This window comes from Triticum aestivum, chromosome 2D, assembly GCF_018294505.1.
Source record: "Triticum aestivum cultivar Chinese Spring chromosome 2D, IWGSC CS RefSeq v2.1, whole genome shotgun sequence".
NCBI classification, from domain to species: Eukaryota; Viridiplantae; Streptophyta; class Magnoliopsida; order Poales; family Poaceae; genus Triticum; species Triticum aestivum.
This window is the reverse complement of record NC_057799.1, coordinates 566,248,683-566,263,095: the sequence shown is the minus strand read 5'-3', so window position 1 is coordinate 566,263,095 and position 14,413 is coordinate 566,248,683.

Below are 14,413 nucleotides of genomic sequence, written 5' to 3'. Positions count from 1 at the left end.
ATCATTATCTCGAATTCAAATATTTGAATCCCTTTTTTGTTCACTCCTTTCACGCCCATCTCTCTCGCATGCATGCTCCTTCAGGTAGCTATCACTCTCTTTTCTCTAGCTCCCCCGCACGCTCACTTCATGTTTCTCCTATCCTCGCAAACATGGTCTCTCGACGTCTCCCTTGAGAAGTGTCACACTCTCCCTATCATTATACATTACACGGTTTTCATTATCTCTCATGTCTCTACTGTTCTCTGGTATCACTCGGTACCTAAGCTTTCTTTTTCACTGCCACACACACAGTCTCGACTCGTCTTTCACTTTGTCTTTCTCTCTATGGGATTCTCTCACACACCCTATATGTCTCTACATATGACTCATACCACTAAAATTACTCTCTCTCTCTCTCTCTCTCCTGTAGACACAACATTTGTTGCGGTCTCCTTTTCGTCTCCATCCCAGACTGACATTATTCATTTGTTTACCGATCAGACAACCCCGACTACCATCTCCTCTCTCTCTCTCACAGACACACACACACAACTCCTGCTTCCACTCCCCTTCCTGACTACCGTCTCTCTCTCACACACACAAAACTCTCGCTTTCGCACCCCGACTCGTATTTCTCTCACAAACATTTATCGACTAGCTAGCCTCTAGATAGGTTTATACACCCGCACACTCGTGCTTCCACCATCGCATACATGTCTCTCTCCCGCTCCTTGTATCTATGTAGATTTTTCTTCCCTTCTTGAGACACGCCCTCTCGATCGTGCACACACACACTATCGCCTTATTTTAAGCTGATACCTATCGCACACACACTCCTTGTGTCTTTGTCACACATGCACTCCGTCCTCCTCCACTCTCCCTCTCTCTCACACACACATGGGCTTTTTGCAATAACTAGCAAGATGCCCATGCATTGCACGGAACATCAAGATGCATTTGTATGAGTAGTTTATCTTGTGGGGGAAAAGGATGAACGAGGGAAGGCCTTATTTGCAAATGTGGAGAGGGGTGTGGGTATCTTTTTGCAAAATTGCCATAGTTTCCTTCCTATCCGTCAGATATAGATCAGCCGGCCTATATTGCAGGATGGCAGGCACACGATCATCACCGACAATGCTTTTTATAAGAGTAGGGATAAAAAATAGAGTTGGTGATGATGGTGGGCCTGCCATCCTGCAATGTAGGTCGTCCGATTTATATCTGACGGATAGGAAGGAAAATATGGCAATTTACCCGCACTCTTCACCACATTTGTAGATAAGGCCTTCACTCGTTCATCCTTTTCTCCCACATGATCTTGATGTTCTGTGCAACACACGGGCATCTTGCTAGTAAGAGTAGAAATTATACATATACCACTTCTCGAATCTTGAAACCAATAACATTCCTCCCTTATCTCATCAAAACCGCCAAAGGAATATATTTGAGTGAAACATAACATATTTTTAGTGATATACGTATTTCAAAACTAGACTTTTTTCTATCAAATCGGTGAATATGTATTAATCTACTTTGATCATGTGGCAACGCATTGGCACATTGTTAGTAGTTATTATAATTTTTTGGACACCAGACAAACGGTGGAGTACATATACGAAGAGAAGAGGCGCACACACGCAGTCGGCCTCTCACTGTCTCGCACACATGAGTGTTACGTAAAGGTGACGTTAACAAATAAACCCTAAAACCCTAGGTGCACGATTGCTGCATTCGCGGGTACCGGGTACGTGGTGGAGCACCTTTGTAGGAATAGTCAGCTCGCGTGATAATTTGATCCGTAGGAGTTGATGGTCGGGACCACAGGTGAACGACTTGGAGCGCGGTGGCTCGCCAGTTGCCACAGATCGAGTAGCCACGTTTAAAATATCGTTTTTTAGCGGGGTTAAGAGTTCCGATTTTCAATGGCGTGTTATAAGTAGTAAGTAGTTTTTAGAACGATTGGTATGGAGCGAAAATGGAATTCATAGTACTACGTACCTCCTTGGCGTATGGTTGTATGGTTTTTTTGCGATGGAGGTTGTATGGGTTTATGTTGCAAGATGTTGAACCTAGTAGTTCTAGGGCAAATACTATGGTTTAGATTTAGATGCTGGTTTTCAGTAATGAAAATCGGAAGGGGAAACCCTTCTTTGATTAAAAAAACTACGACCTCCATTCTGGTTTACTAGTCCCCATCGTACTTTGGGTCAAAGTTTGTCCACAAATTTTACTTGTAAAATGTGAATGGAAAACGAGATTTTGTTATACCCAAACAAAAAAGGACTGGAGGGAGTGATTGCTCTGACACGGACGTGACCTCTCATAGCGCAGGCATTGAACCGGCGCGCCGGCCAAGAGGGCCGCACTCACTGCAGGCCCGGCTGAGCACGCCTCCTCGCCGCGTGCAACCAGCTTAAGACTGCCCCGCCTGCCTTCATTGAATCCGCGCGTGTGCCGGCAACACGTCCTTCCGCGAGCCTATCCGACGCAGGACATCCCTGTCGTTCTTAAAGCCTACAGTAACGAATTTCACTCTTTTGTCCTTGAGGAAGTTCTTAAAATCCTGGCACTCAATGTCGGCATGGCATATGTGGTAGACCAAGCAAACGTTATGTACGCAAAACTGGATCACGACGGGCTTCTTCCTCTCTTCGTCCTTTAGATCCTTCTCTCGTCCCAGGACTGTGGTGTACTCAACATCTAGCCCAGCGACCCACTCATCCGTTGAACTATTGAACATGCGTAGGAAGCGAGCAAGCCATGCTTTCACCGTCTCGGATCCACGTGTGTAGATGACGATGAACTGATCGTCGGTGATGGCTCTAACCTGGTACTCAGCAGCGACCATGGAGATTTGGGAGGCCATGGATTTGGAGGAGGGTTAGGAGAAGTTGAACTGTTGTACCCCGCAAAAAAAAACTTGGAGCGAACTAATGTGAAAGGACGGGACGACTGGGAGCGAGCTGTTGTAAGGTAGAAGACGGGGACGAGTAGGGCGTGCGAACGGTGTGGGGTTGCTGGCTTGCCCGGTGGATAAACGACTGCAAGCCCCCAAAGAGTTCTTGAGAACTATGCGGGACCCACTAGATGTCATGTCTACTAGACCCATATCGTAGGCCTGACGGTATAGCTTCTGCCTGTTCGCACGCCATGCCGGCGCGTGGATGTAACTTCACTTAATTCCGTCAAATGTCGCGCCTCCCACGACCTTCGCCTGCCTCGCGCGGTCGCGCCCTTTGAGACTTCGACCGGCTATAAATGAGCAATTTTTTTTGCCTTTTTTAGACAAGCATTTTTTTGCCTACTCCGCATGCATGATACTCCCTCTGGTCCTTTTTACTCCCGTCAACCGTTTGCAAAGTGTTTGACCAAATTTATACTTTTTTTTGAACACCACCTTATATTAATTAACCAGCCACACCAGTACACTCATTCGATACAATATTCACCACACAGGGCGGTACGTTATTTACAAGAATACCATCTAATCTATTGTCAAAGCTATACTTAGCGATTAAGTGTGCCACCTTATTGGCCGAACGGCTAATCTTTGACAATTGAAGATTGTTGATCAACTTCGAGATGCTCAACGCTTTCATCTTCAGGTCACGCATAACAGACCTGTCATAGTCCCCCGATGCACGAGACGCTACCACAAAAGCGCAATCAGTCTCTAAAATTACAGGATTATGAAGAGAAATACCTATGTAGAGACCGGCAATGCAAGCCCTAAGCTCTGCTTCCTCCACGCTTTGACAGACATCAATGAAATCCCACGACCAAATTTATACTAAAAATATCAATATCTACAATACTGATTATAATGAGTATAAGAACTACGTTTTATAATGAGTGTAAAAATATTGATTTGACATTGTGAATGTTGACACATTTTTCTATAAGTCTGGTGAAAGTAGAGGTACATTGACTTCAGACAAAACTTAAATGCACAATGCAGACTAGTTCCTCCGTCCAGGTGCGTGCCATGTCCTATCTTGTCATCACAACAAGGTTAGCTATTAGGCTGGCCATAGTGGGGGTAACATAAGTAGTATCATGCACTTGGGACTCGCAAACATGCTAATGTGGTAGGCAATTAAAGAAGAGAGAGATGGTTATAGTAACATAGGTAGATACCGTAACATAATACAGTAAATGTGATGCTACTATGTGTCATGCATGGGAATAAATGAGACCACCTATGTTACTAATCTATGATACTATGCACTATAGAGGTAGTAACATAGACTAGTAACATATGCATGTTACTAGTCTAAGCTACTTCCCACTATGACCAGCCTTAGAGTACCACTACCTCCCTTCTAGTTTAAAGGGCTCGATTCAAAAATTTCACCTACTCTTAGCAAGATAGTAGAGGCGGTGGAATAGTTTTTGAAGTCTGCAAAAGTACTCAACTAGTGCTGTCGTTCTTCACAAAAAAATGTGTTTACCAATGCATGCATGAACACTAGTTACTCTAACCCCCCTCTCTTCTTTAATTCTTTGCCACATCAGCATGTTTGCTATTCCCGTGTGCATGATACCAGCTAAGATACCACCATTATGGCCAGCCTTAATCATCGCATGCAATAATTTAGTGCACCTTGAAATATGAACATGTGTGGGGCGTGTATGTTTTTAATGACTTGAGACTATACCTAGCCCGGCATGCAAGATGACTTATTATGGACCGTTCCCCATACCTGCAAGAAGCCCGTTCGTCTCCAAATCTTTTCCTCTCCATGTGTGGAAACAATATGCCTGCCAAACTCTCCTTCTCCCTCCGGCGGTCCCACCACTCCACCCCGTGTGAAAAAATCTGCATGCATGACTCTCCTCCCCCCACGCTCGTCCAATCCGTCGTGACCAGCAATATTTCCACCCCTTCGCTCCCCCGTAATTTACTCCAACAAATATGCCCACGTAGCTGTTACTTAACTGCAGGTGCATTGGGTCACTGACATATGGGCCCAACAGGGGTTTGGCCCACATGTCAGTGACGCAACTGGACCTGCAGTTAAGTCAGTGCAGCTCAGTCCATATCTTACGTAGGTGTGCCATTGCTCGCTATAAATACTGCGCCTCCCACGACATCGCTATCTCCTCCCCCTCCGTTCACGTTCATCGCTATCTCCTCCCCCTCCCTCTCACGTCGACCACCATGGCATCGCCCCTCCCAAGCCCTAGGAGCCCCTCGCTGCACCGCGCGGACGGTCATGCGTCGCCGTTCCGTTCCTCGCCGCCACTAGTCAAGGAGGACGCGTCGGTGTTCCACTCCTCGCCGCTACGCAACGCGTCGCCGTTCCGTTCCTCACCGCCACTAGTCGAGGAGGACGCGTCGGCGTTCTGCTCCTCACCGCGACGCGACGCGTCGCCGTTACATTCCTCGCCGCCACTAGTTGAGGAGGACGGTCGGTGTTCCGCTCCTCGCCGCGACGCGTCGAGGTGGACGCGTCGGCGTCCCCAATCTCGCCAGCACGCGCGCCGGAGGACGCGTCGGCTCCCCGCTACGAGGAGAATGCCGCGCCGCCCGCCGAGCCCCCCCAGCCTTGAGGAGCTTTGGAAAGAAATGGATGTCGCCTTGTGGGAGGCTTTGCCTCCAGCAGAGCGCGCCAAAATAGAGGCGGAGAAGATGGCCGAGGAAGAGAAGCGCACCGCGGAACAAGCTGCCTGGGAGGCCTATGTCGCGTCCGAGAGAGTCAGGCAATTGGCTCTTTGGTAGAAGGCTCGTGCGAGGGCCGTGAGGGTGGCGGAGGACACCCGTGCCGACGCCCTGAGTGCAGTCGGGCCCACGCGCCTCATCTACGCTTGGCGGTACATGGACCGGGTGCACGCTTCCGCTGAGGAGGAGTACCTGTTGGCGCAGGATCACCACACCGGTGAGATCGCGCCCGCCCGCCGGCAAGCCGCCAATCAGCACCTCGCGAGTTGCGAGGCTGAGGAAGAGGCGTTGTGTCGGCACGCTGGGAAATGGCCGCGCACCAGGGCACTCGTGGCGCGCCGCAAGCGCTCCTGCGAGCGCCGTGGCTTTTAGGGGGAGTATAATTTTGGTTTCGTAAGGCGATCTCATTAGTTTTGGGACGCAAATGATAAATCCCGAACGTTCAGGAATTTTTAGCGTCCTTAATTAAGTATGTAAAAGGGAAAGTTTGGAAACCTTGTGTATTCGTACGCATTTTGCAAGTACGTGCATATAGCACAAACTTTACTATATACTATCGCACTACACGTCTCTCTCGATATATGCTTGCAGACTGTGCTACTCCCTCCGTCCAAGTCAATAAGTCATCTTTGGTTGTGCACTGTGACCAAGGAGGGAAGACTTATACACCTAGACGGAGAGAGTACTACTATTACTTATGTACGTGCAAATGCACGTTTTAACATTACGATGCGGTTTTTGTAAAAGTAGAAAAACAGCACTAGTCAAGCTTGTGAAACGATTCAATGCAAAACAAATGCAAAAATGCTCGTTTGATTGTTTACTTTTAGCTTCCTTCTCTGTGGTTATTTCTCTGTCGTACTTTGTACGGAGTATCTCACTGGTTGGAAAGGCATGCAAATTCCCAAACCGCTTCCTACACCCTGTATCGAATTTTTTGCCTAACAAGTTGTGCCGTGCAATTGGAATTCCAACTTGAGTACTACTACTAGTAGGAGTACTAGGGGCCAGTTCTTTTAGGCTTCTAGATTAGTAATCCCATAACTACTACCTCCGTCCTGGTTTATTGGTCCCCATTGTAATCTGTGTCAAATTTTGATCATAAATTTAACTAATGAAATGTTAGTGCATGTCACATGCACTAATATTTTATCAGTTAAATCTTTGGTCAAAATTTAGCAAAATTACAATGGTGAGGAATAAACCAGGACGGAGGTACTACTAGTAGTAGTTTAGAAGCCCAAATAAATGAGTGAGGCGCCTTAATGTTACTGTCCACTGTGACTAGTCTTATGGGAAAAGCTGGGGAAGCCGCCAAAAGAACTGGCCCTAGGAGTAGTAGCTAGGGATACTAGGAGTAGTAGCTAGGGATTGAGTGTGCGAGATGAACCGGAGAAAGTAAATGCAGAGAGATGAAATGCAAAAAAGACGGAGGGATGTGATGGTTGCTTGTCCTTTTGTTTTACCAGGCCACTTATTACTGGGAGTGGTTGGGTTTTGTGATATGACGGCTTTACTGCCGCGCAACGAGCGGGGTGAGACTCCCGTGCAGCGCCGCCCTCTACACTAGTACTACATCGGTCGTGGTTTATCCCCCATTGAATTTGACTGGAGATTTAACTGACAAAATGTTAGTGCATGTCAACAAAAGCAATATCGTTGGATTCGTATTTGAACATAGTTTTCAATGATATAATTTTAGGTGACATGCATCATCATTTATCGTACTATATATAATGTTAGTTCAATTTTTGGTCGTACTAATCTATAGTAAGGTGCCCGTGCGTTGCACGGAAGAGTGAAATGCATTGATCGGGGAGTTGTTTATTTTGACAAAGGATGTGGGGGTCATCTCATGTGTAACGGATATCGATAGGTTTGTTCAGATATTATTTCATCTCTAGAGCTCACAAACATCCAGGTGAAATAGATAAAAAAGTATCTTTTGCAAACAAAAGCGTTCAACTGTTCAACCTGCATCCAAAACTTGTGAAGAAATAACTCTTATTGTGCTTTGCAAGAAATGATCTTCAAGAATTAGTTTTTGAGTATCCATTGTTATACATGTTGGCTACAGATGACATGGCATTTTCTTATAGTCAACAGTTGGCTATACTATTTAAGTATTAACCGCGGTCTCGCCTATCTGACAGGTCACTGCGGTAAGTGGATAAATCTGCACGTCCATCGCAGGATCATACATCCTCCATGGTTCTCTGATGCCATTGAACACAAGGGCTTCATTTACGCTGTCGACTCCTTCTATGGCTGGACGTATTGCTGGCCTACTCCAGTCATCGCTACAAACGGCTGTTACAGCAGTATGTTACTTTCCTATGATATCATGATGGCTTGCTTATATTACTGTCAACATTTGCTGAAAAAATATTCATGCTCATAACATATTGTTCTTAAGATTGACTAAATCAAGAGCCCTTTTTTATTTGACTCCAACTTGATATGATGTTGTAGGCCGCCTGGTGTCCCTACCCTTCCTAATCCCAGAACCTTTCAAAGAAAAGCGGCATGGCAGTTGCAGGTGGTTCCTGGCTCGATCAGACGACGGCGAAAGATTGATGATCGTTCGCACGTACCGGACGTGTTGTTTCGCGGAATACAATCACAGTCACTGCAAGGTCTTTGAGCAGGATCCCAGCTTCTCTGGGCCTTCAGGGATTTTTGACTGGAGGCTGGTTAGTAGCCTTGGTACACGCTGTCTGTTTGTCAGAATAAATTATCCGATTAACCAGGAGATAACCGACGGCAAGGATCATGATGGCAGCGCGGTTTCGTTCATCAGGCAAAACTGTGTGTACACAACGTACCATGCATCTCTGCATGCACCATACCCTGATATGTGCCGCCACGCTCTGCAGCCCAAAGTAGGAGAGAGGGTCGCAAGTATCAGACTTCGACCTGCTGGCTGGAGTTTCCCCTGTTAGGCACCCATCTATTTCAAGCCGTCAGCCAATCTCCACAGCTTAATAAATAGTAACGTCTAACTGAGCCAATTAGTTAGATGCGTACACTTGGTGTAGTAGGATCTTTATTTAGTTTGATGCATACACTTGTTCTTTTTTGGTAGCACTTTTGTAATGATGGCTGATGTTTGGTTTGGAAGAGAGAGCTGTGTCTTCACTCTTCTGGCATGCTTACTGCTTCTGTTGCACCCCCAGCCCTGGTTGTTGCTGCTGCTGTTTTCAATGTACAATCAGTAGTATATTTCGTCTGTTGGTTGAATAAATGTGTTGTTAGAATGACAAACACAATGTTTTGGAAGTCGTTGCACGGTTCGTTCCTTTAGTGCCCCGTACCGTACGTAGCGCATACTATTTTTCGTACGGAACACATTTTCCACTTGTTGATAACATGCAGCCCACTGATGAAGGCCCAATAGAGAAGCCCATAATTAACTGGAAGGGAGGCTCTCACATGAATCCGGCCCAGGTACATGCTCATGGTCCCCTAAACATAAGTAAATAAATAAATAAATAAAGCTAAATGCTCATGCACCAGTTCTTTGGGAAAATAGGTAGCCCAGTATTTCTTTTTGAAGAATACCCAAGCTAGGCCTACTTGTTTTCTCTGAATTACTGGGCTGCAAATCTTTCAAAACGAGGAGGGATGCATTCCGACCTGGCTTAAGAGTATGGTCAATATTTGTTAAAAGTAATATCAAAAGGGGTTGAAAATTCCAAAACTTTATAGCAAATGCGATATAAGTTTCTTTTTTTGTTTTTGTTCTTCCCTGATATCTTATACGTATTTCATTGGATTTAACATGACATAGTACTAATTTATTTTTAAATTTTTTTAGTATGGCTATTAATTTTTGGATTAAGAATATTTCATTCCCCAGCAAAAATTTGTGAATTTTCAAAATTTCCCACATATTTAGTTAATTTTTTGACCCTGGTACTGACCAGAAAATGGCCAGCAATTCTGAAAATGAAAAACGGGCTGAAATAAATTCCATATGAATTAGAAAATGAGTAAACATTATAAAAATAATAGCAAATGGGTTGTACACGCCACATATTTCGAGGCTGACTTGTTTACGCAAGGCTTTGTCAGTGAACACACGACTCTAGCAGCAGTGACTGTTGGATGTTCATCCAACGGCCGACGCGCTTCTTCAATCTCTGATCTTCCTGCTCCAGCCGCCTAAACTAGCGCCAGCGGGACTGCCTGCTCCCTCCTCTTGTGGCCCGCTGTGATGCCGCGCAGGCTTCCCCGGCCCACCCTACTCCCTCCGCTGGCCTGGCCGCACGCAATCAACTGCCTCCTTATTACGCGAAAAAAATGATTCCTCCCACTGACATCTGGGGCGCACCGGTTGGGAGGCTGACCTGTGGGCCTACTAAGTTGACGCGTACGCAGGGCTTGTCAACTTAGTCAACAAATGATTCTAGCAGCAGTAACCGTTGGATTTGAATCGAACGGTCATGCTGCTTCTTCAATCGCTGCTCTTCTTGCACCAGCCGCCCAAACCAGTGCCGGGAGACCGCCTGCTCCTGCCTCCAGTGGCCGGATGTGCTGCCGTTGAGGCCTCATCGCCCCCTACTACTCCCACCGCTAGCCAGGCCCTGCGGCGACGGCATCCTCACACCGCAGCCAAACCAGTGAACCCTCGTACTCCTCTCCGTGTGGGCATCCACTGCCGCGTCTTCCCCGGCTCCCCGTCGTCCCCTTCCTAGGCCTCGCCGTCGTCCACCGGCTTGGTGCTCTCGGCGCGGCGTGGTTAACGTGGTCAACGACATTCCATCGGAAGAGTACTGTACGTGGAGAGGCTGACAGCTGGTTCCACGACCACAGCCCAGTTTTTTTGTGATTTGCCAAGTAAGTCGCTTTGTCAGGCCCGTTGGGCTGAAAATCTTTCAAGACGAGGAGAGCTTTCATTCGGCTGGCCGAGAAAATGGCTCATTAGTAATGAGAAATGGGTTGTACATTTTTAAAACACATCAAACCGGCAATTAGTTTCAAATATCTTATTTTTCATTTCGAGATTTTAAATTACATTAATTTTTATGCGTGGAGAATTTGTTGGATTTTATATTGATATACATTTATTTTTAAAATCAGTTTGAATGTGAGTCAAAATTTCGGGATTAAAAACAGTTCGGACCGCACCGAAATATGCAAAATTTCGTATAATTTTTTAACCGTGGCCACAATATGGGCTGTAATGCTAACAAAAAGAATATGGGCTCCAAAAAAACTTTAATAATTAGCAAATGGGCTGTAAATTATTAGAAATAATGGCAGATGGGTTGTATGCTGTTTTCCACATATTTGAGGCTTTCCTAAAAAAAGGTTGACGCACAAGCACTTACTGTTGGATGTCCATCCAACGGCCGTCGTGCTTCTTCAATCTCTGCTCTTCCTGCTCCAGCCGCTCAAACAAGCGCCGACGGGACTGCCTGCTCCCTCCTCCCCGCGGCCGGCTCTGCTGCCTCGCAGGCCTCACCGCCCCACCGTACTCCCATCGCTGGCCTAGCCATCCCTCTACTCACCCACACCTGTTGTTATTCTCCGGCGACGGCAGACGAACCAGTAAACCCTCATACAGTCGTACTCCCCTCCGCGTGGGAAACAATTGCCGAGTCTTCCCTGCCTCCGTGTTGTTCCCTTCCTAGGCCTTGCCGTCGTCCACCGCCCTGGTGCTCTCGGCGCGGTCTGGTCAACGTGGTCAACGACCGACATGCATCTGAAGTGGACTGTATGTGGAGAGGCCGACAGCTGGGTCCACGGCCGCACGCAAGGAAATGCCTCCTTATTACGCGCAAAATAATGATTCGTCCACCTGACATCAGGGACCCACCGAAAGGGCCTCTGTATTTCGCGAATATATGTTACCGCCGCTGACAGCTCGGACCCACCAGCTATATCTTCGCACGCAAGGAAGTGCCTCCTTATTACGCACAAAAAAATGAATACTCCCCCTGTTAGCTGGGACCCAGTATAGTGGCAGGCTGACTTGTGGGCCTACTAAGTTGACGGTGACGGAGGACTTTGTCAACTTTGTCAATATGCATGATTCTAGCTCCAGTGACCGTACGATGTCCATCCAACGGCCATAGTGCTTCTTCAACCTCTGGTCTTCTTGCTCCAGCCGCCCAAACCAGCGCCGGTCGTGCCTCGTGCTCCTGCCTCCCGTGGCCGGCTGCGATGCGGCGGAGGCCTCACCGCCCCCTACTACTCCCACCACTGGCCATGCCATCCCTCTACTCACCCACACCCCCTGTTATTCTGCGGCGACGGCAGCCTCACACCGAAGCGAACCAATGAACCCTCGTACTCCTCTACGCGTGGGCATCCACTGCCGCGTCTTCCCCGGCACCGCGTCGTCCCCTTCCTAGGCCTCGCCGTCATCCACCGCCCTGGTGCTCTCGGCGCGGCGTGGTCAACGTGGTCAAGGAACAGCTTCCATCGGACGTGGACTGTACGTGGAGAGGCTGACAGGTGGGTCCACAGCCGCAGCAAGGAAGTGCCTCCTTATTACGGGCAAAATAAGTATTCCTCCACCCGACAGCGGGGACCCACCGGACGGGCCACCGTATTTCGTGAAAAAACGTTTGCCCCTAACTGCTGGGACCCACCAGCTACATCTTCGCACGCAAGGAAGTGCGTCCGGGCAAAAAAAACGATTCGCCCCCTGACTGCTGGGACCCACCAGCTACATCTTCGCAGGCTAGGAAGTGCCTGAAAGTCGGGACCCACCAGGTCGAAGCGTACGTAGCGTTGTCATTCTGGTCGCGAACATGTACGTACATATATACTGGTGGATGTAGAGGCGCACACGTGTTGTAGTAGAGGCGCGTACGTGTCATAGTAGAGGCGCGCACGTAGCATGTACACGTACGTACAGCGGCCAGGGTGCAAGAAAGAAAATACGGCCACGTATGCGTACATACGGGCAGGGTCTTGAATGCCTACTCGCGCATACGTACGGCCAGGGCTCGTGTACATGGATGGGTCGGAACGGAGAAACAACATCGTCGTCGTGTTCATGGGGAGGCAAGGGAATGCGTCGTGTTCATGGGGAGGCAACGGAATGCGTCGTGTTCATCGGGAGGCAACGGAATGCGTGGGAGCCAACCGGCTGGGTCGGAACGGAATGCGTGGTCGTGTTCATCGGGAGGGCTTGGACGGAACATGCGATGGAAACGAGGCTTGGCGTACCGCACAACGGAGGAAACGGACCTCCTACGTTCGGAACAGGGTCCTGTTGATCGGGAGGGGTGTGGCGTACCGCAAAACGGAGGAAACAGACCTCCTACGGTCGAAACGGGGGTCCTGTTGATCTGGAGGGGTGTGGCGTACCGCAAAATGGACGAAACGGACCTCCTACGGTCGAAACGGGGGTCCTGTTGATCGGGAGGGGTGTGGCGTACCGCAAAACGGACGAAACGGACCTCCTACGGTCGAAACGGGGGTCCTGTTCATCAGGAGGGGTGTCGCGTACTGCAAAACGGGACTCCACGGGATATTGTTCATCTCCACCGTCGACCTCCTCTAGCCTCCACGGGCTCCTGTCCATCCAGCCTCCACCGCGTGCTACTCCACCGGCTACTGTTCAACCACCCCTCCACCGTCTACTTTCATCCAGCCCTCCACACCACGGGGTCCTGTTCAACCACCCCTCCACGGGCACCCCTCCACCGTCCACTGTTCATCCAGCCCTCCACACCACGGGGTCCTGTTCAACCACCCCTCCCCGGCACCCCTCCACCGTCTACTGTTCATCCAGCCCTCCACACCACGGGGTCCTGTTCATCCAGAGGCAACGCCACCGCTCACTGTTCATCCATCCCCCCGCAATGCTCACTGTACATCCAATCGACCGGCTTCAGTTAGCAGCAGTAGCGAAGGAATCGCTCGATCGGGTTTATTTAACAGCCATCGATCGATCGATCGGGTTCAGTAACGCGTAGCCTGCCGTGCAATCGCTCGGATTCAGTTAGAGCCCAACGCCTCGCTCGGGTTCAGTTAGAGCCAACGCCTCGCACACACGCGCGTACGTGTACGAGAGAAACGCGCATCGCTCGGCCCCCGACCTCCCACCGTCACCGGGAACTCCCCAAAATTTTCCTCGCCCTCGCTTCTACCACGGTTTTTTCCGTCATGGACGGCCCAAAGAATGTCATGCAGCTGCGTCTCCGGCCCGCCAAGGACGAAAAGCCCATTTTCTGTCATGATTTTCTGTCATAGAAGTAGGAGCCCACCACATCTATGATGATACCGGGTTTTGTCACAATTATCGTCATAGAAGTGTCATATGTATGACTGAAAAAAATTCGTTCGGCCCAAAATGTCACGGATGTGTCTTTTTTTGGTAGTGAGTTTTGCGATATAAAGGTGGTGATATTAGAGTCCCAAAAAAAGAGAGAAAGGCCAAAAAAAGTGTCATATTAGTGACTATGATTCCCCCACAAGTCGGGATGAGACTCCGGACGAAACAAAGAGAGAAAGGCCAAAAAAAGAAGGCCCAAAAAAGGAAAAAAAGAAAAAAAATGAGAGAAAAAGAGAGAAGGGGCAATGTTACTATCCTTTTACCACACTTGTGCTTCAAAGTAGCACCATGTTCTTCATATAGAGAGTCTCTGGAGTTATCACTTTCATATACTAGTGGGAATTTTCATTATAGAACTTGGCTTGTATACTCCAACGATGGGCTTCCTCAAATGCCCTAGGTCTTCATGAGCAAGCAAGTTGGATGCACACCCACTTAGTTTCAGTTTGAGCTTTCATACACTTATGGCTCTAGTG